This window comes from Mauremys reevesii, linkage group 5 (genome assembly GCF_016161935.1).
Source record: "Mauremys reevesii isolate NIE-2019 linkage group 5, ASM1616193v1, whole genome shotgun sequence".
NCBI lineage: Eukaryota > Metazoa > Chordata > Testudines > Geoemydidae > Mauremys > Mauremys reevesii.
Genome location: NC_052627.1, coordinates 45088894 through 45112188, shown reverse-complemented (window position 1 = coordinate 45112188; position 23295 = coordinate 45088894). Strand labels below are relative to the sequence as shown.

The window sequence follows — 23295 nt, the reverse complement described above, 5'->3', positions numbered from 1 at the left end:
CATGGGCTGTGATTATTGGCCAATATTACAACAGCACTGCCACATACAGAGCTGTTGATGTTCTGTCTACAGTCACTAATTCAAATCTGTTTGTTTTTTAACTGTGTGAGATGAAGTGGAATGTTTATGAAAAATGCATGACGAGACTGCAACTTCCACTTGACTGTACAGCAGCAGAGGAGTTAAGTGACCAATCTTCTTTGTTAACACTATTTGTCTATTTTTCATTTTTGTCCAAACTACAGTGTAGAAGTTTAAAAAAGGCTTTCTCAAGTTGGAGTGAACAGTTAACACTAGGAACTACATTTTGCTCACTCATAGAAACCTGAAGCCTTCCTTTCGGTTCTGATATTAACCCACTTTTACTGATTCTCTAGCCCTGTTCAGTCTGATTACAGTAAACTCTCCCTTTCTAAGTTATTTAAAAAAACAAACCCACACCTCTGAAAATTTAATTACATCCCTACACAGCACAAGCAGTTAAAAGCAGACCTAAAGCAGAATTTGCTGAACACTACCAACTAACATCTATAAGTAGTCTGTAACTTCTTTGTTTAGAGCTGGTCTCTCTTTATGTGATTTTATAGCACTTAGCACAATTGTGATTGCGGTCTATGGGTTCTACTGTGGTAAAAATATTAACCACTGCCTCAAATAGCTTAAATTTATCTTCTGTGTTTGTATAGCACCCAGCACAATGAGGTCAGAATCCAGAACAGGGCCTCCAAGCACTACTTATTTCACATTAATAAATACTGTTCATAAGCAAATATAGGACAAAAAGATATGTTCCATACCACTTAACATGCAGCACTTAATTGCAGCAAAAAAATTTGATTGTGTTTTAAAAAGGCACCAAACTGGAATTGACAGCACTAATATTGTTGGGGAAGAGTCAACTTTGTTTTTGTAAAGGGAAATCATGACTCAACCTGCTAGAATTCTTTGAGGGAGGTCAACAAGCATGTGGATAATGGGATCCAGTGGATAATAGTGTACTTAGATTTTCAGAAAACCTCTGAAATTACAGACTAATTATAGATGTTGTTAGTTGGTAGTGTCTTAAGCAAAGTAAGTTGTCATGGGATAAGAGGGAAGGTCCTCTCATGGATTGGTAACTGGTTAAAAGATAGGAAACAAAGGGTAGGAATAAATGGTCAGTTTTCAGAATGGAGAGAGGTAAATAGTGGTGCCCCCCAGAGGTCGGTACTGGGACCATACTATTCAACATATTCATAAGTGATCTGGAAAAAGGGGTAAAACAATGAGGTAGCAAAATTTGCAGGTGATACAAAACTTCAAGATAGTTAAGTTCCAGGCAGACTGCGAAGAGCTACAAAGGATCTCTCAAAACTGGGTGACTGGGCAACAAAATGGCAGATGAAATTCAATATTGATAAATAATGGCTGCTAGTGTGACCATCTTGAACGTCTGTGACATATTTGTTTAATACCCTTAGATCTAGAATGGGCCTCCAACCTCCCTTTGCCTTGGGAATCAGGAAATAATGAGTAAAACCCCTTGCTCCTGAGTTGCACCGGGACTGGTTCAATGGCCTGTAGGCATAACAAATGATATATTTCCTGAAGGGGGAAGGGAAAGGAGGGTTGGAATGGGAGGAGGGACATTAATTGAATGGTGTAACTCTTTGAAATTATCTTCAGGACCTATCTGTCAGAGGGGATATCCTCCCAACTGCTGTGGAGTAGGGCCAGGTGACTTCTGAAGGGGAGCAACAGGTGTGTAGGTGGCAGCTGATGTTGCCAGATATAATTGTTCATGCCCTCGATCAGCCCATCAAAAATGCTCAGAAGAGGCATTTTGACAGGTTGTGGACTGCTTCCATTTTTGAGCCTAGGCCTCTTACACCATGACTCATAACAGTCCTGAGACAGTGGGTATTGAAGAGATTGTGACCTGTGCTGTAGCTGAGAGGTATATCTTCTCTTCTGTCCCGCAGTGTAGATTCCTAGGAAGTATAATATGGTCTGGGAATCTTTCAGGATGTGGAGAGAAGCATTTGTCTTCTCCAGGAAGAGTTTGGACCCTTCAAACTAGAAGTCTTCTGCAGCTCTTTGGGCAATCTAGAAAGGTGTAGCCAAGAAGCCTGCCTCAGTACCACTGTCATGGAGACCGGGCGGGCAGCTGTATCAGCTACATCCAGTGCTGTTACTAGCACCAGTCTGGCTATTAACTGACTCTCTAAGAATGGTCTGAAACCGTTCCTTTTGTGTCTGCAGTAAATGTTCTAGAAATGCACTGAGTTTCCCATAATTAATAAAATTGTATTTGGTCACGACAGTTTGGTCATTCATAACTCTAAATGGTGATGTCACTGACAAATACACCATCTTGTGAAGCCTGATTGTATGCTGTTGACTTGGCATTACTTTGCTTGCTTCATGCATTAACCACATCCACTATGATGGAGATGGGTTGCGGATGTTGAAACAAAGTCTGCCTCTTTGGGAATGTCATAAACATAAAGGGAAGGGTAACAATCTTTATGTATGCAGTAACATAAAATCCCTCCTGGCCAGAGGTACAAAAATCACTTACCTGTAAGGAGTTAATCAGTTCAATTAACCTACCTGGCATCTGACTAGAAGGACCAATGGGGAAAAGAAGATCTTCCCCCCAGATTTGAAAGTTTTTGTTGGTGTTTTTTGGTTGGTTCCCTCTCAGGACAAAGAGAGACCAAGCAGGTAAACCAGCTCCTAACAAGATCCTGAAAGGATACAATTTCTGTAACTTTAGATGTAAGTAATAGCAAGGAAATGCAGCAGTGATTCTCAAACTTTTGTACTGGTGACCCCTTTCACATAGCAAGCCTCTGAGTGTGAAACCCCCCTTTATAAATTAAAAACTTTAATATACTTAACACCATTATAAATGTTGGAGGTGAAGCAGGGTTTGGGATGGAGGCTGACAGCTCGCGAACCCTCCCCCATGTAATAACCTCATGATCCCCAGTTTGAGAAACCCTGTGTTAGATTATCTTTTGTTTTAGCTTGTGAATTTTCCCTATGCTAAGAGGTAATTTTATTCCTGTTTTGTAACTGGGAAACAGTCACAGGGGAATCCTGTGTTTTAAATCTTTTTATTTACCCTGTAACGTTATCTTCCATCCTGATTTTGTAGGTGTGATTCTTTTATTTATTTATTTTTAATAAAATTCTTCTAAGAACCTGATTGATTTTCAGTGTCCTAAAAACCAGGGATTTGGTCTGTGCTCACTTTGTTAACCTATTGGGTGGTATATTATTCTCAAGCCCCCCCCAGGAAAGGGGGTGAAAGGGCTTGGGGGGAATAGGACTCCAAGTGTCCCCTCCCTGAATGTTTGTTTAAATCAATCACTTGGTGGTGGCAGCAATATCATCCAAGGACAAGGAAAGGAATTTGTGCCTTGGGAAAGTTTTTAACCTAAGCTGGTGAAATATAAGCTTAAGGGGTCTTTCATGCGGGTCGCCACATCTGTACCCCAGAGTTCAGAGTGGGGAGGGAACCCTGTCAGGGAGGGATGTAGTATTTTTTAATTTTTATTTCTTTTGGCTCTGTTGCTGCTTGGTGCGATGGAGGCTGGTGTCTGCCATATGACTTTGGTAGCATCTAGAATCACCTCATTAGTTGGGAGGGCAATTCTGGATGAGGAGGTGGTGTGCAGAATATCCACCAACTTGTGATATGTATCTGCCACCTCCTGTAGGGGAATCTGCAGCTTATCTGCCACCCTCTTGGTAAGATCCAGAAAGTTCTCAAAACCACCACCCAGTGATGCAGGGGGGCAGTACAGTCTCATCTGGTGGAGATGAGGAGACGTGCACTGGAGAGGTAGCTTCTGTTCTGGAAAAGCTTCCTCCTCCTCCCCTGGCTCCTTAGGGGGCAGCACCATTGCCTCACAGCCTGACTGCTGGAGCCCCTGCCTTCTCCAGGCAGTGTGGGTGCAGAGCAGAGCTTACAGCAGAGGCCCCCTTCTGGGTACCCTGCTTCTGGTGCTGTCAGTACCCAGGTGGCCGCACTGGGGAGCCTCTCTGGCTGGCCAACTACTTGGAGCCCTTTTTATGAATCTTTACAGGGAGAGGCTGCTGGATTTTCCCATGACTCTACCCCCTGTGAAGTTAAAGGCTCCGGGGTCACTGGAGTCCCCTGGAGACTGAAGGGCCTTCTCCATAAGGGGGAGTTTTAACTTCGGCTCTCACTTCCTGCGAGACTGCTGCCGTTTGAGCTATGGCAGGTGAAGCACTTTTGTGAGACTCCCCCAGGCACAGTGAGTGTGTCTGGCCCTTACAAGAATCTACTCCATGCAAGAGAGGCACTGCCTGGCACAGGGAGAGCCAGGCCTGCCCCTGGGCAGGGGGCTAGTGTCCTCTCACAGTGAGAAAAAAAAAATTCTGCCTAACTAAAAAAAAAAAAAAAAAAAAAAAAAAACTTAGAGTCAACTAAATGGAGGGGTGCCCCCAGACAGGGCAGGAAACTAAAGATTTTTCTTTGTCTTTTTTTCCTTAATCTCAAAGGAGTTAAACAAAAAACAAACCAAACCACCATTAACTATTAAGGAGAACAAAAACAAAAAACACTACTTATGCTAATGACAGATAAGGAAGGGAGGACTGCTCCCTCTCTTGGAGGCCAAAGAAGGTTGGGAAGGAAGTGAGCAGGGTTTGCCAGCACAGTGCTAGAGGCAGATCACAAGGGAGGGAGAGCACATGCACAGGGAGGGAGAGGACATGCACAGGCTCAATGGACACTGCTACCATAAATCTCCAATTAGAGGCTCAGGAGCGCACATACACCTATAATGGAGCACCCATAGGGACACTACTCAAAGAAGCAGTTCTCATTCAGTGCAAATATCTCCAGTGTGTCAGGAAAGATAAAAAGAGTGATGTCTTAAATCAAATACACGTGCAAGTTCTCCCCAACTTGAAAGCCAATCTGCTATTTAGAGTATCCAGCCAGCTCCTAGTTAGTACTCTACCTAGGGTGACCAGATGTTCTAATTTTATAGGGACAGTCCTGATTTGGGTCTCTTATATAGGCTCCTATTACCCCCCCCCCCACCCACTGTCCCAATTTTTTACATTTGCTGTCTGGTCACCCTAACTCTACCACATATTTTTGTCAAAGTGGACTAGCCTTTAGATGTTCTGATTCAGTTGACAAAAATGTGGTAGAGTTGGGTGACCAGACAGCAAATGTGAAAAATCAGGACAGTGGGTGGGGGGTAATAGGAGCCTATATAAGAAAAAGATGAAATTCTAGCCACAGTGAAGCCATTGGGAATTTTGAAATTGACTTCAAGGAGACCAGGATTTTTACCTGCTGGGATTAAGATAAAGGTTAAATTACATCAGAGTCTAGTGCAGTGGCAGGAGGAACATGAGAACACAAACTGGCCAATCAAGGACCACACAGGTAACTTGCCAGAAGCTTATGGACCAAACCTAATTTTCATAAAAACAAGCAGACTACAATAGCTCCCCTCTGATGCTGTGTTGGCTGCACTTATGTAACAGTGCTGAAATGCAATCCATAGCTTATACAGACCAACATTCAGTGCTCAGCCTTGAATCAAGTGACCAAGCCTCTCTGCTCAAGATGGAGATTTATATCGGAATCTGCTATATTTATTGGTCACACATCTACATTAAAGAGACAGGCTGCTAGCCTGCTGTAGACTTTCTTTATCCCACAAGCCACATTTTGGCTACCTCTGGACTAAATCTATCATTGACCTCTGCCTTCATCTTCCTTTTCATAAAAATATTCTAGAATTTAAACATAATGCAAATAGAAAAAAAGAGATGATTCCTTTCTTCACTAAGTAATGATCATTTCTTTTGTGTGCTGGTGGAATAAATATGGACACAATAACAAAAAGTCTCTCAGCCACTTGTGTAAGGTTTTTTGGTGTGATTAAATATCAAATAGTTTTTGAAGTATCCATTTATAATTAGAAAATTAGAATTTCAAACACTTATTTCACTTTTGAAAATCCTATATTATTTTCAGACAGCTAAACTAATTCCCCACAATCCTTAAACCACAGTGGCCAAAGTCCCACCATCATCCATTAGTCAAGGATAGTGACTATGTCATTTGTAATAAGCTTTGACAGACAGGGCAGGAGATCTGGAGAGTATTTTCCCGTGTCAAATAAGAGAGAAATGCTGCCTACAGGAAACAGCACTGAGAGATGGCAGATATTAAAGAAAAGAGGAAACATAAAATGTACTATGACGACTGTGAAGTAGGCCATTCAGAACTTTCATTGAGGCAGTATTTCTTGCTTGTTGCTAGGATCCAGAACAAAAAAATTACACACATCCCGCAATTTGCAACCCATTATGGAATAGAGTCCAAAACAGAGTACATCCTCACATGAGCCATACATTTAGAAGTGCCTGCTTGTGACTGCCTTCTTAAGGATTTACTGTTCAAGCCCAAAGTAATAATTTAGTTTCTAATTTTGCAAAGACTTATGCACATGCTTATCTTTATACACGAGCAATCCCATGAACTCAATGGTACCACATGAATAGAGTTAAGCATGTGCATAATCTTTACAAAATCAGGACCGTAATGTATACAAAGTACAAGAGTAGATTCACTTTTAGGACAAACAGTGGAATGTGACCATATGCATAAATGTTGCATACAAAAAGATACATTAAAAGAACATTAAGTTTACAAAGTCAAGCACTCAAAAGTAAGGAATGCCAGAGTTAAGGTTCCCTGTGCAAAATAGCCAGAATGACATTTTCAATTCTCATGGTCTTCATCAGTTGCTTTATAGTAAGTGACAGAAAAAGATCAGATATGAGGATATTCAAAGCCAAACCCAGCAACCGTCTCCATCAACATTGCATTTGTTTTGGCGACTTTATTGGTAAGGACATATTAGAAAGACCAACCAATGAAGCATGTTTTCCAAGGAATGCTGTTATACCAATCACATGGGCGCCAAAAGCTTTGGTGGCATGATAAGATTGCCAGTAATAGATATAAACTGAATATCCAGCCAGACCACCTTATGGACCTAACCAGAGATTGATCGAGTGGCACTGATGCCTCTGCAGATCCCAGGCAACTGAAGTTGGGCACCCAGAAAATGAGGAACAATTAGTTGCATCTATAAAAGTTTGGTTTAAGTAACTTGCCGAGCACCACACAGAAATTCAGTGGTAAAGACAGGATAAAATTCACTTCTCCTCACTGATATTCAACTACATAAACAACAAAAACTATTCTCAGTCTTCTTCACTATGCACTTTCCAACTTCTGCAACAAATTAAAGGGGTCCTACAGCCAGTGCCTTATTAGCTACACAACTCTGATTCATGTCCTGAACACTGTCCATCCTGTACACTTTGGAACCCTAACTTTGTGTGTAATTTCCAAGGTTCCTAAAACAAAAACCCTGAAAACAGAAATTCCATCATTTGGAACCATATTGACTCCCTTATAATTCCTAAAGGGATCTTAGAACACCCTTAGATACACAGCACATTTGGGGCTAATGCAGTAACTGATAGCAGCAGTAGGTTATTGTCCTCTATGTGAGCCAGCCACTAGGGAGGGATGAGGCATACATTTTTCCAGGGAGTTTCACAGATATTTGCTGACAGCAGAGGGTTGTTGAGACTCAAGAATCTGGTTCTATTTCAAGTTCTAAGAGGATTGTATCCAGTGGTCAGAGCTTTTTACCCCAGGCCCCTTCAGCTCTCATAGCAAACTCTTGCCCCCCCCCCCCCTTACACTCAAGTCAACTCCATGTCTCAGTCCCAACCACCTACTGGGACTCCCTCAGCTCTGTCCCAGTCTCTGCAACCACATCTCCATGGCTCCATGTCCCAGTTCTCATTTCCCTCCCCTTCATCCCAGTCCCTCACTCCCATTGGGCCCCTTGTCCCAGTCTCCTCTGTTATCACCACACCAAGGCCTAGCTCCTCACCCCTCTGTACTCTGCCAGGCAGCATGGAGAAGGAGGAGGAAGCTGCCTGATTAGTGGGCCCAGCAGCAGAGAGAGCATTGAGAGCTCAGGAGAGACAATCTTCCTATTCTCAGGTCCTGTGCCTGGAATCACAGCAGCCCCTGACTGAGATGCATCAGTTGCCGGGAAAGTCCACCTCAACCTCTGCAACCATGGGGAGGGAGTATGACCAGTGAAAATGTAATCATCTGAGAATTTAGCTGCCAAACTAACAAATATTTCAAAAATTTATAACTTGGCCCAAACAGGGGAGATTTTCAAAGGATACTAAAAGACATCCCTGACACCAGGATGAGCACCTCTAGCACTACCAGATAATAATATAAGGAGGAAGGGCTAGAAGCTATAGGCAAATTATGTTTCCCTGTAGGAAGGCATTCTGTAAGTGGTTGCTGAGGAGACAGAAGGAGGGGATGACTTGGAGCACAGAATGCTCCACATCTACTTACTACACAGCCAAGATAGTGACCTAGACAGGCAGGGTGACCAGACTTCACGATTTTATAGGGACAGTCCTGATATTTAGGACTTTTTCATATAAAGGCTCCTATAACTCCCTATTCCCATTCCAATTTTTCACACTATCTAGTCATCCTATGGATGGTGTGTGGTAGTGGTCTGTTTTTGCTTTCCAGCAATGTAAGACTAGCTGATAAAGTTATAAGCAACTGAAAATTGGGTATTATACTGGAAAATGTGGGGTACTCTTAACTATAGACTTCACTACCTGCACCACTTATAAACAGGAGTTGGATGACCACATTATACAGTAACAAATATAGTAGATAGAGGAATATCAAAGGGCTTCTTCAAGATGGGGATGGGCTTGGGAGGAAACAATATGGCCTTTAAAAATGTGTGACAATTATTTTTATTAAATATTTTAATTGTTTTTGTACTTTTAGTTTTCCCTTCCAATAGTTTCCACTTAAAAAATAAATCTGGTTAGGTTTTTTAGAAACAACCTTTCTTTTAGTGCATAAGCTAATATGACTCCTATATGTACTTCCCTTTGCATGTGACCATTATCAATAGTATAATAATGGTCGGTGATCTCTGGTGGCTCTATAATTCAACTATAATATTGTTGCGTGGCCATATAATATACTACCAGGAATCAAGAGTAGATTTTCAAAATTATTTCTCAATATATAGTTTGAGAGTAGATTAAAATGTGTAATCTTCAAATAGCTCAAATTTAAGACCTAAACTAATTAAGAATATTATAAAACACACTGCGACTGTAGGGTCCAACCCTACTCCCATTGAAGTCAATGATCAAACCTCTCTTTAACAACAGTGGGAGCAGAAACTGAACCAGAGTATAATTACATGGGTGAATGGACTGTACTGCTCAAATGGCCCTCACCTCAAGAGATATCATTCAAGTTAGTCCCAAAGTCACTAACATTTTACACAAATGTGGTGTCCTCATCCTTTTATCACTGAAAATTGACACAGGCCCACTGATGGTTCACTAGTCGGGGTCAGTTACTCAACGGGGGAGGGGGAAGAGACACAGGACGGAAACAATAACAGAAAATGTGAAAATGGCAGACGTGCTAAATGACCTTTTTGTTTCAATTTTCACCAAAAAGTTTAGTAGCAACTGGACACCTAACAATGAATGCCAGTGAAAATGAGGTAGAATAAGAGGCTAAAAAAACAAACAAAAACAAAAAAACGAACAAGTTCATTACTTAGACAAATTAGACGTCTTCAAGTCACGAGAACCTGATGAAATACATCCTAGAATACACAAAGAGCTGACTGAGGAGATATCTGAGCCATTAGCAATTATCTTTGAAAGTCATGGAAGGCGGGTGAGATTCTAGAGGACTGGAAAAGGGCAAATATGGTACCTATCTATTTGGGGGAAAAAAAATGAATAAGGAAAGCTCAGGAAATTACAGACCAGTCTTCTTAACTTCAGCACCCAGAAAGATAATGGAGCAAATAATTAAGCAATCAATTTGCAGACACCTAGAAGATAAGGTGATAAGTAACCATCATGGATTTGTCAAACCAACCTAATAGCCCTTTTTGACAAGGTAAAAAGTAGATGTGGTATATATGACTTTAGTCAGGCTTTTGATATTGTCTCACATGACCGTCTCATAAACAAACTAAGGAAATACAACCTAGATGGAGCTACTATAAAGTGGTGCATAACTGGTTGGAAAACCATTCCCAAAGAATCATTGTCAGTGGTTCACAGTCAAGCTGGAAGGTAATATCAAATAGGTCCTGCAGGGATCAGTTCTTGGTCTGGTTCTGTTCAATATCTTCACAGTACACTTATAAAGTTTGCGGATGATACTAAGCTGGGAGGGGTTGCAAGTGCTTTGGAGGATAGGATCCAAATTCAAAATGACTGGGACAAACTGGAGAAGTGATCTGAAGTAAATAAGATGAAATTTAACAAGGACAAATGCAAAGTATACATACAAAATGTCCTACTCTGAATGCAGGAATTTTCTAATAGCAACTTTATGGCCAAAATATTCATCATCTTCCATAAAAATCTGGATTAATAGATCCCAATATGGAACTATTGGTCAGTTATGCTTAGCATAATAGTACCACCAAGCTCTTATATGCCACTTTTTATGAGGCGATCTCAACATGCTGGACAAAGCAGGTCAAAATTGTTACAGATGGGGAAACTGAGGCACACAAGGGGAAAGTAACCAGTCCAAGGTCACTGAGCAGGCTAGTGACAGACAGGAATAGAACCCAAATCTCCTGAGTCCCACTAAGCCACAATGCCTCACATATTGTGAGCAGCTACTTTTAATATAAAAAGTAAAGACCAGAGGAGGGAGAACAGGACAAAGGTGGCTTTACAATCTGGAGGCCTACAAAGGGCTGATAAAGTCCCTGACAAATTAATGCAACTCTGGGGATACTTAGGCTATGCTCCCCCTACTCCAGCCCCTCTCCCTACATTGGGAGAGCAGGGTAGGAGATACTTCATTGGCTCTAGACCACACAAATATTTACCATTGCAGGGGGAAGCAATTCTCTGAAGTTTCCATCAGCTTTAGGTCAGCTTTGCGATGCTGGAGCAGTGCAAAATAGTTGGAGTGGGTCTGATGTTTTTCTGCTTTGTTTTTGTTTATTTCAGAATGTTCCTATTACCTATGGCAATATTTGTTTGTTCGTTCCTTTGCAACTTTTTACATGCAAGATTCATGTTTTTTTTTTAAGTGTGAAAATGAACATTCCAGTCTGCACAATACTCAGCCTACCAAATAAGGTTATGATTACTGTAATTAAATGTAAAGCTATGACTACACTTGTAAAAAATCCCCACAAAAAAGAACAGTGGAGCTGGGGATTCTATTTTAGCCACTAAAACTTTGTCTCACCATTTTTATAGTAATCACTGTAGCAGGAGAGAAATACAATATTATAAATAAAGATGTTATTGTTAAAAAATATATCATGGAGAGAAACATTGCAAGAGGTCGCAACCACAATGACATCAGTGGTGGCAGTTCCAGACTGAAAATAAAAGACCAGTAATCTATAAAAACTATTCACAGAAAATGTAACTACTATTATACAGCTACTCTAATTTTATCAGGTACTGTCTCATGTATTTATAATGCATCCAGCCCCATAGGATTTTAATTTAAAAAACTACATTACAAGTTATTTAGATTGCAAATTCAAGACGGGGTGGAGGGTGTGCAAAAAGCTGTGCCTCTATCAGTGTTATAGAAATCAAACAATTTAAGAGTTTGAGTTGTTAACCACTTAAATGGTTATTGTATTGAGTTTATCCTGTATAAGCTTTATACAGGGTAAAACTGATTTATTTAGGGATTGGACCCCATTGGGAGCTGGGCATCTGAGTGTTAGAGACAGGAACACTTATTAAGCTGTTTTCAGTTAAGCCTGCAGCTTTTAGGGGACATGGTTCAGACCTGGGTCTGAGTTTGTAACAGGCAAGTGTGTCTGGCTCAAACCAGGCAGGGCACTGAAGTCCTAAGCTGGCAGGGAAAATAGACTCAGAGGTAGTCAAAGCACATCAGGTGGCAGTCCCAAAGGGAGTTTCTGTGATCCAATCTGTCAGACACTAGCCTTAATTGTGGCAACTACAGGTTCAAAATAAACCATAACCTATAATTTTATAAATTATAAATAGATAGTAAATTCAAAGGCTAATATGTTATCATTAACTTTTCTATTAACTTCCTCCCCCATTACTGCAGTAACTTTTTAAACCTGAAGTTGAATCCAGACCTCAACTTCATCAAAATTTTGGAGTGTTCAGATTCTGGGTCATGGTTTGTGCCTCTTTCTTAAAAAAAGAAAGATTAAATTTTTAAAATTTAGCAGTAATTGGTAAGGAGGAATCGATTTATTCCTTGGGGATATGCAATTCCCCCTCATAGCCACTAGGTGGAGCGTGAGAAACTAGTAGGTTTTTTTTTCAGATAGCAGCCAAAACTGAAGTATGTAAGCACCTGAATGAGACATTGTCTTCTGTTGTCCAGAATACATTTTCTGAAGAAAATATCTGAACTTAGAGAGCAAGGGAGAGGAAGAGATTTTAATTTCTAATTTTTATTTAAGACTTACTAGAACTCTGCATTCTATGCAGTTTGAATACTGTACTGTGAAAAGAAAGCAAATAGTTGTGGTATAGAAATGGATTTTGTAGGAAGAAAATAAACCTGTGATTTGGCAGTAGAATGGAGAATATATTTGGTATGGAGTGCTAAAGTTCTAAAGGTAGAATTAATGATTAAGTACTAGTTCATTGAGTTTTATGCAGGTAATCAAGTCACAATATTTACTTTGTTGATCATGTTTGGAAACGGAGACAGACCACAATTAAAGTTGTTTGATTTTTAAAAGGAATATTTACCTATCTTTAAATTGTTATATACTGTAAGCATAAGTTATAGGACTGTTTGTTCTAACTACTGTAAATTTCTCTGCCATAAGAAACAAGAATATGGGAATTGCTGTATACAATATAAAAAATTCATAACACTAAGTAAAATTTTAAAAAATTAAACCTCTTTCCCCCCCCCCAACTCTGGCTGTTGCAATAGTACTTGGCATTTAGTATGGCAGTATTTCTGATTTTTAAGAACAGCCACTATTTCAGTGTTTGCAACAGTTGATACTCTATCCTGTGTTGCACTCTTGTTACTAAGAGATGTAAATGATACCAGTTATACCAGGCACTAGCCACTAAATTCACCACTCATCACACAAAGTGAAAGTAAATGGCCTTGCTGTGGGGAACTAAGGATTTGGAATGGAATTCATACTCCTCAATCAGCAGGCAGAATTCAGAGACATAACACAGCCCTTCTAGGGCTGCTGTTCCAGTCTAGAGGCTGGAATAGTGGCTGATAAAGCCATAGGATCCTGAGATTGGGTATATCCCACTGTCAAGAGCCCCCCAGTGTGCCATATTACTGGGAGCTGGGACAAACCTTCTATCCACAATTGACAAATGCTGTGGAGGTTCCCCTGTATACTTGAACTTTCTGTGCTCTTGCTTTACATTACCATGGCATCTAAGTAACAGATCCATAAGTGGGCTTCACCCATTGGTGTCAATGTCACCCTGTTTATTTTATATCTGGAACTGGTGTGCAAAGATCAAAAGTGTAGAGTCCTGGGTATTGAGGGGCAAGGTGTGTTGCTATGGCAGTGATTGAGGCCACTTCAAAGGATGAGTGAAATCTAATCAAGGGCCATCTCTGTGGGTGGAGCAGGGAGGTTTGATCTGGCCCACAGTCAAAGGTTGTTGCTCTCAGACCTCTACAGTCACAACATATGGGAGAGACATTGTAAACATGTGACAAACATGCACTGCCAAAACCCACTCCCCTCCCTGCAAATCCTCCTACCTTAACATCAAGAACTCTGGATAAAATATCAGATCCACAATTTTAGAATATATCCACAGCTTTTGCTGTTTTCTACAATATGCTGCAAATTTTAACCATTAAAAAAAGCAGTCATTTACACTGTGCAAACTCACTATAACATTACTAACAAGAGCCCCAGCTCAGCAAGATACCCAAGCACATGTGTAGTTTTAGGAAGAAAATAAACCTGACTACTCATGTATTTAAAAGTTATGCACATACTGTGCTGAATCAGGGCCTAAAAATGGGTCACTCTGCACAAGTGTAAGTGACTGAGCAATATGCAAATGTGTGGAGAATCAGGTCCTACATCCTCTATCCTTTTCCCCGGTTTTCAGGAAGAAAATTCACATTGGTGTAGATATAGCTACACCAGTGCATATTTCTTTAATGTAGACACGGCCTTGGTCTCCTCTCTCTATATGAGGGGTTCTCAAACTGGGGGTCATGAGGTTATTACATGGGGGGTCACGAGCTGTCAGCCTCCACCCCAAACCCCACTTTGCCTCCAGAATTTATCATGGTTTTAAATATATAAGTGTTTTTAATTTATAAGGGGGGTGTCACACTTAGAGGCTTGCTATGTGAAAGGGGTCACCAATAAAAAAGTTTGAGAACCACTGCTCTATATGGTGTCTAATGTTACAACCAGCTCATGTAAATCACCCATCTTCTTACCTATCTATAAAGCCTCTTGAACACATAAATAAGGTGTGGATCATATGAATTACATTTTAAAGAAGCAATGTGGAAAGATTATGCTTGAGGTGTACAAATCCAGTTACTTAAAGAGACACTATATTTAGGAGTGGTCCTCTTTTAGGCAGAACATGTAGGTAATTATTCAACACAGCCTGCTGAACAAGAATTTGCAGCCCCTTATAATTAGTATATTTGTTAAGCTCAATTAAAAACTAGTTTCCAGAAGAGTTGCAGAGCAACCTTATGATTCTGCTGCTATGTCTCATTTCTCAGCCTGTTCTAAGGATAGGAAAGACATGCAAGTAAATATTTTATATTTAGGGTATACAGTATCAGGCAATTTGTTGCTGGGTACACAAGTAGTCAGTATAAAGCTTTGAAGTCTAGCTTCAAACAGATTTACAGGCAGCTGGGGGTTTTTTGGGCCTTGGTAAGCTGCTAGGAGAATTTACAATACTATTACCAATCTGTTCCTGTTGTAAATTTAGATTGCATTACACCTGCAATATTGAAGCAAAATATAAATAGCAAAAATCAAAAGACTGGCAAGTGTTCATTATCTATATCAAGGTCAAACAGGGAGGAAAATCATCCTCATGTTGTGCGCATCAGAATTTACTTGCTATACTAATAAAAAGCCAATAAAATAAAAAAAAACCACACCCCAACCACAGAATTGCTTGCCAGCTATGTCCAGAATCCCAGCATTCCCTGCTCACCATGCCCACCTTTGTCAGGGCCACTATGAAGCATACATAAAAACTCTGCATTAAAAGATTTACACTGGAAAGGGGCATATGTACTTATACATGTTTATTGCCTAGTCACATTTGTTCATTTATGTAAATTTATAATAGTGCTAAAAAGGGCACCTATCCATATGCTCCAGGTATCCTTGATACACTGTAAAAAGCATCCTAAACACAGTAATTTAAAATAACCTCCTTTAAATCCTCCTTCCCCTCAAACTACAATTCTACCCCCACTTTCAAATGGTTTTCAGAATAATTAAGGGAATTATTACAATCAGTATCAATACTTACTGTATACACCTTTTCCCTTATATGTACACTGTCCATTTCCCCAAATTCTAATGCATATACTGCTATCCCACTGTCAGGTTGAATGTGTGTCCAGAGTGAAAGGACTGTCACATACTTTCTTACAACCTATGGGCTGCCACTGTGCAATGTCACCGCTAGATTGTATTATAGCCCAGGTGAAGCACCACATGAGGATAGCAAGTGTGGGTGACATATGACAAGTACACCTCTACCTCGATACAACACTGTCCTCGGGAGCCAAAAATAATCTTACTGTGCTATAGGTGAAACTGTGTTATATCGAACTTTATTTGATCCGCTGGAGCATGCAGCCCTGCTGCCCCCGAGTGCTGCTTTACCGCATTATATCTGAATTCGTGCTATATTGGGTGGCGTTATATCAAGGTAGAGGTGTATATGAGATACCTTCACTTCATTAGCATGCATGTATTTTCCTTGGCCTCTTAAAAAAATTCAACATGCTTTCAAAACAGAAGAATCAGTTTTATTCCACTGTACTGTTCTGAAGAAGCAGTAAGAATATGGTACTCGAGTTGCTCGCCAAGACAATTGAAATTTGTAAAGCTAATGCCAAGTTATTTTCTGCATACAATGTGTCTGAGTGTGCTCATGCCAATAGATATTGATCTCCTGACATTTCAGAGTGCAGATTACAAATCAAATTTTTAAAAGCATAAAAACTATTGGACCATGTTTCTGAATGTCCTATAAACTAGTTCTACTGGCTTTAGGATTTAACTTCTGGTAGCATTCACACAGCCTTTGTTCATTAAAAGCAAGTGTCCACACAAGGAATGCAACTTCAATACCTATAAAGTAGTTGGAAAGAAGAAGAATTTGCATTTACAGGAATCTGGATATTCATAATCCTTTTACCCCCGAATATGTTTTTGTTCAGGTACAATCAACTCCCATCATTAGAAGATGGGACCAGAAGTCTTTCCTCCTCACACACACAATTCCAATGCCAATCTGAGTTTTAGAGACAGGGTCAACTCTTAATTCCCTAAGCAATGCCTAATTAGAAAACACCACAACCGCTGCTGTGCTAGTTTTTAGTTCCTTGAAAATCTCCTCAGTTACTTGACAGTTCTTACAGTTCTTATAGCCAAGGCTGTAAGAGCCAGATTCCGATTTTCATTACACTGCTTTTACAATGGAATAACTTCAACAGATTAACTCATGATTTGTGTAATAGGAAGAGAGCCTGAGACATAGCTTAACTTTGCTTTACATCAGCAAAGTTTTGACTACTTTAGCCCAGGTCTCAGGCCTCTGATACAAGGGCTTATGTCTCAGATGCTCTTCCTACTATAAATTGTACTGAGGCAAGTGAGATCAGGGATATCCCTAGAGTGAAAGGCATGTCTCAGAGCATTTTCCATTAAAAATACATAATTGCTGTCCATGGCATGCCTATCTGCTCACTAGATTTGCCTGTGGCATGCCACAAAATGCTGCAAACCTTACTGCTTTAATTCATAAAGAAAGTTCTTGGTGAAAAAGAAGATTTGAGAGAGGGTCAAGCACAGCATTATTCAATATTTGGCCCTACTGTGATATGTGAGCTTTGTATACATTTTCCAATAATATTTTTCATGGCATATATGATTTCAGATCATTTATTGAGGCCCTGGTCTTCCTGTGGAAAAATAACTGTACTTCAGATAATGTTATTCCATATATTGATAGGGGCAAGACTATTGCCTAGGGATAGAAGATAAACAGAACAAGACATTGCACATGGAAAACACAGAAGGAACATCACATACAGGCAAAATGCAAGTGGGAAGAGTGACGCTGTCCATGTTGAACTTAGACAAACTCAGGAATAGGGTGGTGATTTTGAAAATCCTTACTTCTGAAAATAGCCCTTATTCACATGAGTAGCCCTGTTGACACCAATGGGATTATTTGAGAGAGAGAGAGGACCATTCTCACAAATAAAGGTTTGTAGGACTGGGTCCCAGGATTACATCAAAAGAAGCTTCACAACCATGTCTAGAGAAGTGAAAAATGATAAAGCAGCCCAGTCTAAACTGTGAATCTCATTGTTCACATAGCACTAAGTAGCCCCCTGAAATGGCCCTTCTGAGTGGTGTTATTTATAAATCCCTGGATTCTTGAATAAAAAGAGTCTCATGTAAAATCATCTATTAAAATAGAAACTGCATCCAAACATGGATATCTACAGGCAAACTTGCGGCCATCGGCGGGGCCGGCCCCGCCGCTGGCCTTGCAAAGTACTTTGGTTCAGGCTTCAGGCCTCAGACTCTGTAGCACAGAATTGTTGAGTAAATAAGCTTACCTTCCTGTTACATAGGTTACACATTCATCAGTGCTTGAGTTCTGTTTACAAAGTTAGGGACTGATCCTGCTTCCACTTAATTAAATCTTCAGAGGGTTGCCACAAACAGCATGCTCATCCATGAGAACTGAGGATGAACATGTTATAGTTAAGACACACATTTGCTGGTGGAAACTCTCCAGAAATTCTGGAATCTTCTCTTTAAAAGTGTTAGAGAATTATTGTAAATGCAGCCAAAGCAAGTATTGATTAATCAAAGTCTTATAGGAAGGTGATGGAAGTGACATAACTAGAGTGTCATAATATATGTAGCATACTATAATTTAGAACACAGAAAGCTGTATCTGAGAAGAAAATACATACTTTTCAGGAGAGATTTTGAATATCTAAAGATAAGTAGGAGAGATACTGTTCCATTCTATGCATCCGAAGAAGTGAGCTGCAGCTCACGAAAGCTCATGCTAAAATAAATTTGTTAGTCTTTAAGGTGCCACAAGTACTCCTGTTTTTTACTTGTAACAAGATAGCCTTACCTGGAGCACCCTCCTGTGGCAGTTCTCAGCATACCAGGTACACTTGCTTCAGTGTCCCCTCCTTCAGAGCTACCCAATAAACACACACAAGCTTTGTCTCAATAATATCCTTCTTTGGGGCCAGTTTATCATCAAGGTAGTACAAGTCAGTCCATAACTAAGAGTCATAAATAGTCCATATCACACCATGCATATAATCTTAAAATCCCATTCCATGATGGGCCACTTGTTAGCATCTTCCACCACACCTCTGCTGCTCTTTAGTCCTCTTTTGTCCCTCTGCCAGGACAACCATCCAACTGAAGTGCAATTCCCCATTAAAATGGAATCCCCACAGCCTCTCTGTAGGGAGATTATCTTAACCAGGGGAGCATCCCTCACACCCCCAGGCTCTCCCACTCTTCCTCTACATTCAGTTCTCCAACAGTAGAGATATCAGTGGGTAAGCCCCTCTGCTATTCTCCTGCCTTCAGCCCTGGTTTACCAATTTAGAATAAGTAGGCAATTAGCTCTACTACTACAGCTGCTTTCAGGCAGCCATTTCCCACCAATGGTCTCCAGCTTGGCAGAAGTTAGCCAACAAGCCTCTTTTGCTACAGTTATCCTTACCCTTAGCATTCCTCCAGGAAACACTTTCTACTTTCCTCAGGAGCCAAGGCCACCTCCATTCCCCTGGTCTCTGTCACCTTTCAACTACCTTTCCTAACTGACCAATAAGCCCTAATTCACAAACTTTCTTACTCACCCAGTGCTTCCTCAGCCAACTCTGACTGAGGGGCTTGCTCACTCTCTGATCCTTTATAGCCCCAAGTAGAACTCCGCCCCCTTAATTGGGCCAATTGAGAACACCTATTATGGTACAGGGGCACTGGACCTACTTCAATTACAAGAGCTACCTATCCTATGACACTGGTTTTCTCCTGCCCTCTACAAATTATTCATGTCAGGGATGGCAGGGCCTTTCACAGATGAAAGAAATTGTCATGGATGTTCATGTCCACTAACCCCCAGCAATGGGAGAATAGTAACAAAAGACACTTTTTGATGTGAATGTAACACAGTAAATATGCTTAATGAATGAATGAATGCCTCCAAAATGAAGTAATAATCAAAGTAAAAATGCTGCTCAACAATAACATATGTAATTAAAGATATTGTATTATTCTATTATGTATGTAATTTAGATGCTCATTAAGATCTTCCTGTAAAGCATTCTCACTTTGTTTACCATTCTTTTCAATCCTGTAAAAATAGATGCAAATTAATTTCTGAATTTATAAAGACACTGAAGTTCTTTCCACAGGAAAAGGCTCGTATCATTTGCATAGGTATAACTCCATTGATTCATGAAAGGAGCATCAGAGCCTCAGGCATGATCCAAAACTCACTAACTTCAGTAAGACAAGTTGGTGAGGTATCTTTTATTGGACCAAATTCTGTTGGTGAGAGAGACAAGCTTTCAAGCATACACAGGTTTCAGAGTAGCAGCCGTGTTAGTCTGTATCTGCAAAAAGAACAGGAGTACTTGTGGCACCTTAGAGACTAACAAATTTATTTGAGCATAAGCTTTCGTGGGCTACAGCCCCCTTCTTCGGATGCATAGAATGGAACATATATTGAGGAGATATATATACACATACAGAGAGCATGAAAAAGTGGGAGTTGTTTTACCAACTCTGAGAGGCCAATGAATAAGAAAAAAACTTTTGAAGTGATAATCAAGATAGCCCAATACAGACAGTTTGATAAGAAGTGTGAGAATACTTACAAGGGGAGTTAGATTCAATGTTTGTAATGGCTCAGCCATTCCCAGTCCCTATTCAAACCTAAGTTGATTGTATCTAGTTTGCATATCAATTCCAGCTCAGCGGTTTCTTGTTGGAGTCTGTTTTTGAAGCTTTTCTTTTGCAAAATTGCCACCCGCAGGTCTGTCATTGAATGACCAGACAGGTTAAAGTGTTCTCCTACTGGTTTTTGAGTGTTATGATTCCTGATGTCAGATTCGTGTCCATTAATTCTTTTGCGTAGAGACTGTCCAGTTTGGCCAATGTACATGGCAGAGGGGCATTGCTGGCACATGATGGCATATATCACGTTGGTAGATGTGCAGGTGAATGAGCCCCTGATGGTACGGCTGATATGATTAGGTCCTATGATGATGTCACTTGAATAGATATGTGGACAGAGCTGGCATCAGGCTTTGTTGCAAGGGTAAGGTCCTGGGTTAGTGTTTTGTTCAGTGATGTGTGGTTGTTGGTGAGTATTTGTTTCAGGTTAGGGGGTTGTCTGTAAACGAGGACAGGTCTGTCCCCCAAGATCTGTGAGAGTGAGGGATCATCTTTCAGTATAGATTGTAGATCTTTGACGATGCGCTGGAGAGGTTTTAGCTGGGGGCTGAAGGTGACAGCTAGTGGTGTTCTGTTATTTTCTTTGTTGGGCCTGTCTTGTAGGAGGTGACTTCTGGGTACTCGTCTGGCTCTGTCAATCTGTTTTTTCACTTCAGCAGGTGGGTATTGTAGTTTTAAGAATGCTTGATAGAGATCTTGTAGGTGCTTGTCTCTGTCTGAGGGATTGGAGCAAATGTGGTTGTATCTTAGAGCTTGGCTGTGGACAATGGATCATGTGGTGTGTCCTGGATGGAAGCTGGAGGCATGTAGATCTTGGAAAAAATTTTGAAGGAGAGGGTAGTTAAGGACATTGAGGTCAATGGTAATTGGGACAAAATACAACATGGTTTCACAAAAGGTAGATCGTGCCAAACCAACCTGATCTCCTTCTTTGAGAAAGTAACAGATTTTTTAGACAAAGGAAATGCAGTGGATCTAATTTACCTCGATTTCAGTAAGGCATTTGACATGGTTCCACATGGGGAATTATTAGTTAAATTGGAAAAGATGGGGATAAATATGAAAATTGAAAGGTGGATAAGGAACTGGTTAAAGGGGAGACTACAACGGGTCATACTGAAAGGTGAACTGTCAGGCTGGAAGGAGGTTACTAGTGGAGTTCCTCAGGGATCAGTTTTGGGACCAATTTTATTTAACCTTTTTATTACTGACCTTGGCACAAAAAGCGGGAATGTGCTAATAAAGTTTGCGGATGATACAAAGCTGGGAGGTATTGCTAACACAGAGAAGGACCGGGATATCATACAGGAAGATCTGGATGTCCTTGTAAACTGGAGTAATAGTAATAGAATGAAATTTAATAGTGAAAAGTGCAAGGTCATGCATTTAGGGATTAATAACAAGAATTTTAGTTATAAATTGGGGACACATCAGTTGGAAGTAACAGAGGAGGAGAAGGACCTCGGAGTATTGGTTGATCACAGGATGACTATGAGCTGCCAATGTGATATGGCCGTAAAAAAAACTAATGAGGTTTTAGGATGCATCAGGAGAGGTATTTCCAGCAAAGATAAAGAGGTGTTAGTACCGTTATACAAGGCACTGGTGAGACCTCATCTGGAATACTGTGTGCAGTTCTGGTCTCCCATGTTTAAGAAGGATGAATTTAAACTGGAACAGGTTCAGAGACGGGCTACTAGGATGACCCGAGGAATGGAAAACCTGTCTTATGAAAGGAGACTGAAAGAGCTTGGCTTGTTTAGCCTAACCAAAAGAAGGTTGAGGGGGGATATGATTGCTCTTTATAAATATATCAGAGGGATTAATATTAGGGAGGGAGAGGAATTATTTAAGCTTAGTAACAATGTGGACATAAGAACAAATGGATATAAACTGGACACTAGGAAGTTTAGACTTGAAATTAGACGAAGGTTTCTAACCATTAGAGGAGTGAAGTTCTGGAACAGCCTTCCAAGGGGAGTAGTGGGGGCAAAAGACACATCTGGCTTTAAGACTAAGCTTGATAAATTTATGGAGGGGATGGTATGATGGGATAGCCTAATTTTGGCAATTAATTTGGCAATTGATCTTTGATTATCAGCAGGTAAGTATGCCCAGTGGTCTGTGATGGGATGTTAGATGGGTTGGGATCTGAGTTACTACAGAGAATTCTTTCCTGGGTGCTGGCTGGTGAGTCTTGCCCACATGCTCAGGGTTTAACTGATTGCCATATTTGGGGTCGGGAAGGAATTTTCCTCCAGGGCAGATTGGCAGAGGCCCTGGAGGTTTTTCGCCTTCCTCTGCAGCATGGGGCGCGGGTCACTTTCTGGAGGATTCTCTGCAGCTTGAGGTCTTCAAACCGCAATTTGGGGACTTCGATAACTCAGACATAGGCTAGGGGTTTGTTATAGAAGTGGATAGGTGAAATTGTGTGGCCTGCGTTGTGCAGGAGGTCAGACTAGATGATCATAATGGTCCCTTCTGACCTTAAAGTCTATGAGTCTATGAGGTAAGTACAGCGGTCAGTAGGTTTCCGGTATAGGGTGGTATTTATGTGACCATCGCTTATTAGCACAGTAGTGTCCAGGAAATGGACCGCTTGTGTGAGCTCTTCTTCAGGTCTGGGAAATGTACTCAGAGTGTCACAATACAAGGTTAAACAGGGATAGTTTAGCATAAGTAATTAACACATATTTCAAGGGACCATTCAAAGTGAAGTGGCCAGAGAAGGAAGAATAATCTGGGGGGAGGGAAGGTTGAATTACAGATTGTTTTAATAAACCATAAATCCAGTGTCTCTATTCAGTCCATGATTTTTAGTATCTAGCAAAGCTATGAATTTAAACTCACAGGCTTATCTTTTGAAGGCATTGTGCAGGTTTCCTTTGAGAATGAGGACTGAGAGGTCAGATATACTGGGAATGCTTTGTGACAAGTGTTCACCTAG

The 23295-nt window shown here is 40.6% G+C and overlaps 1 long non-coding RNA gene across 2 annotated transcripts in view; it reads right to left on the bottom strand.

Annotated features, from left to right (window-relative positions):
* Positions 1 to 19298, bottom strand: part of LOC120406748 — a 38262-nt gene extending 18964 nt beyond the window's left edge. For both annotated transcript variants that reach the window (XR_005599544.1, XR_005599543.1), the window contains exons 1-4: positions 19247 to 19298; positions 18502 to 18570; positions 17969 to 18095; positions 2593 to 2729 (exon numbers count right to left, since the gene is read on the bottom strand). This is a non-coding gene — a long non-coding RNA (uncharacterized LOC120406748). The remainder of the gene's footprint in view (positions 1 to 2592; positions 2730 to 17968; positions 18096 to 18501; positions 18571 to 19246) is intronic.
* Positions 19299 to 23295: the final 3997 nt, after the last annotated feature.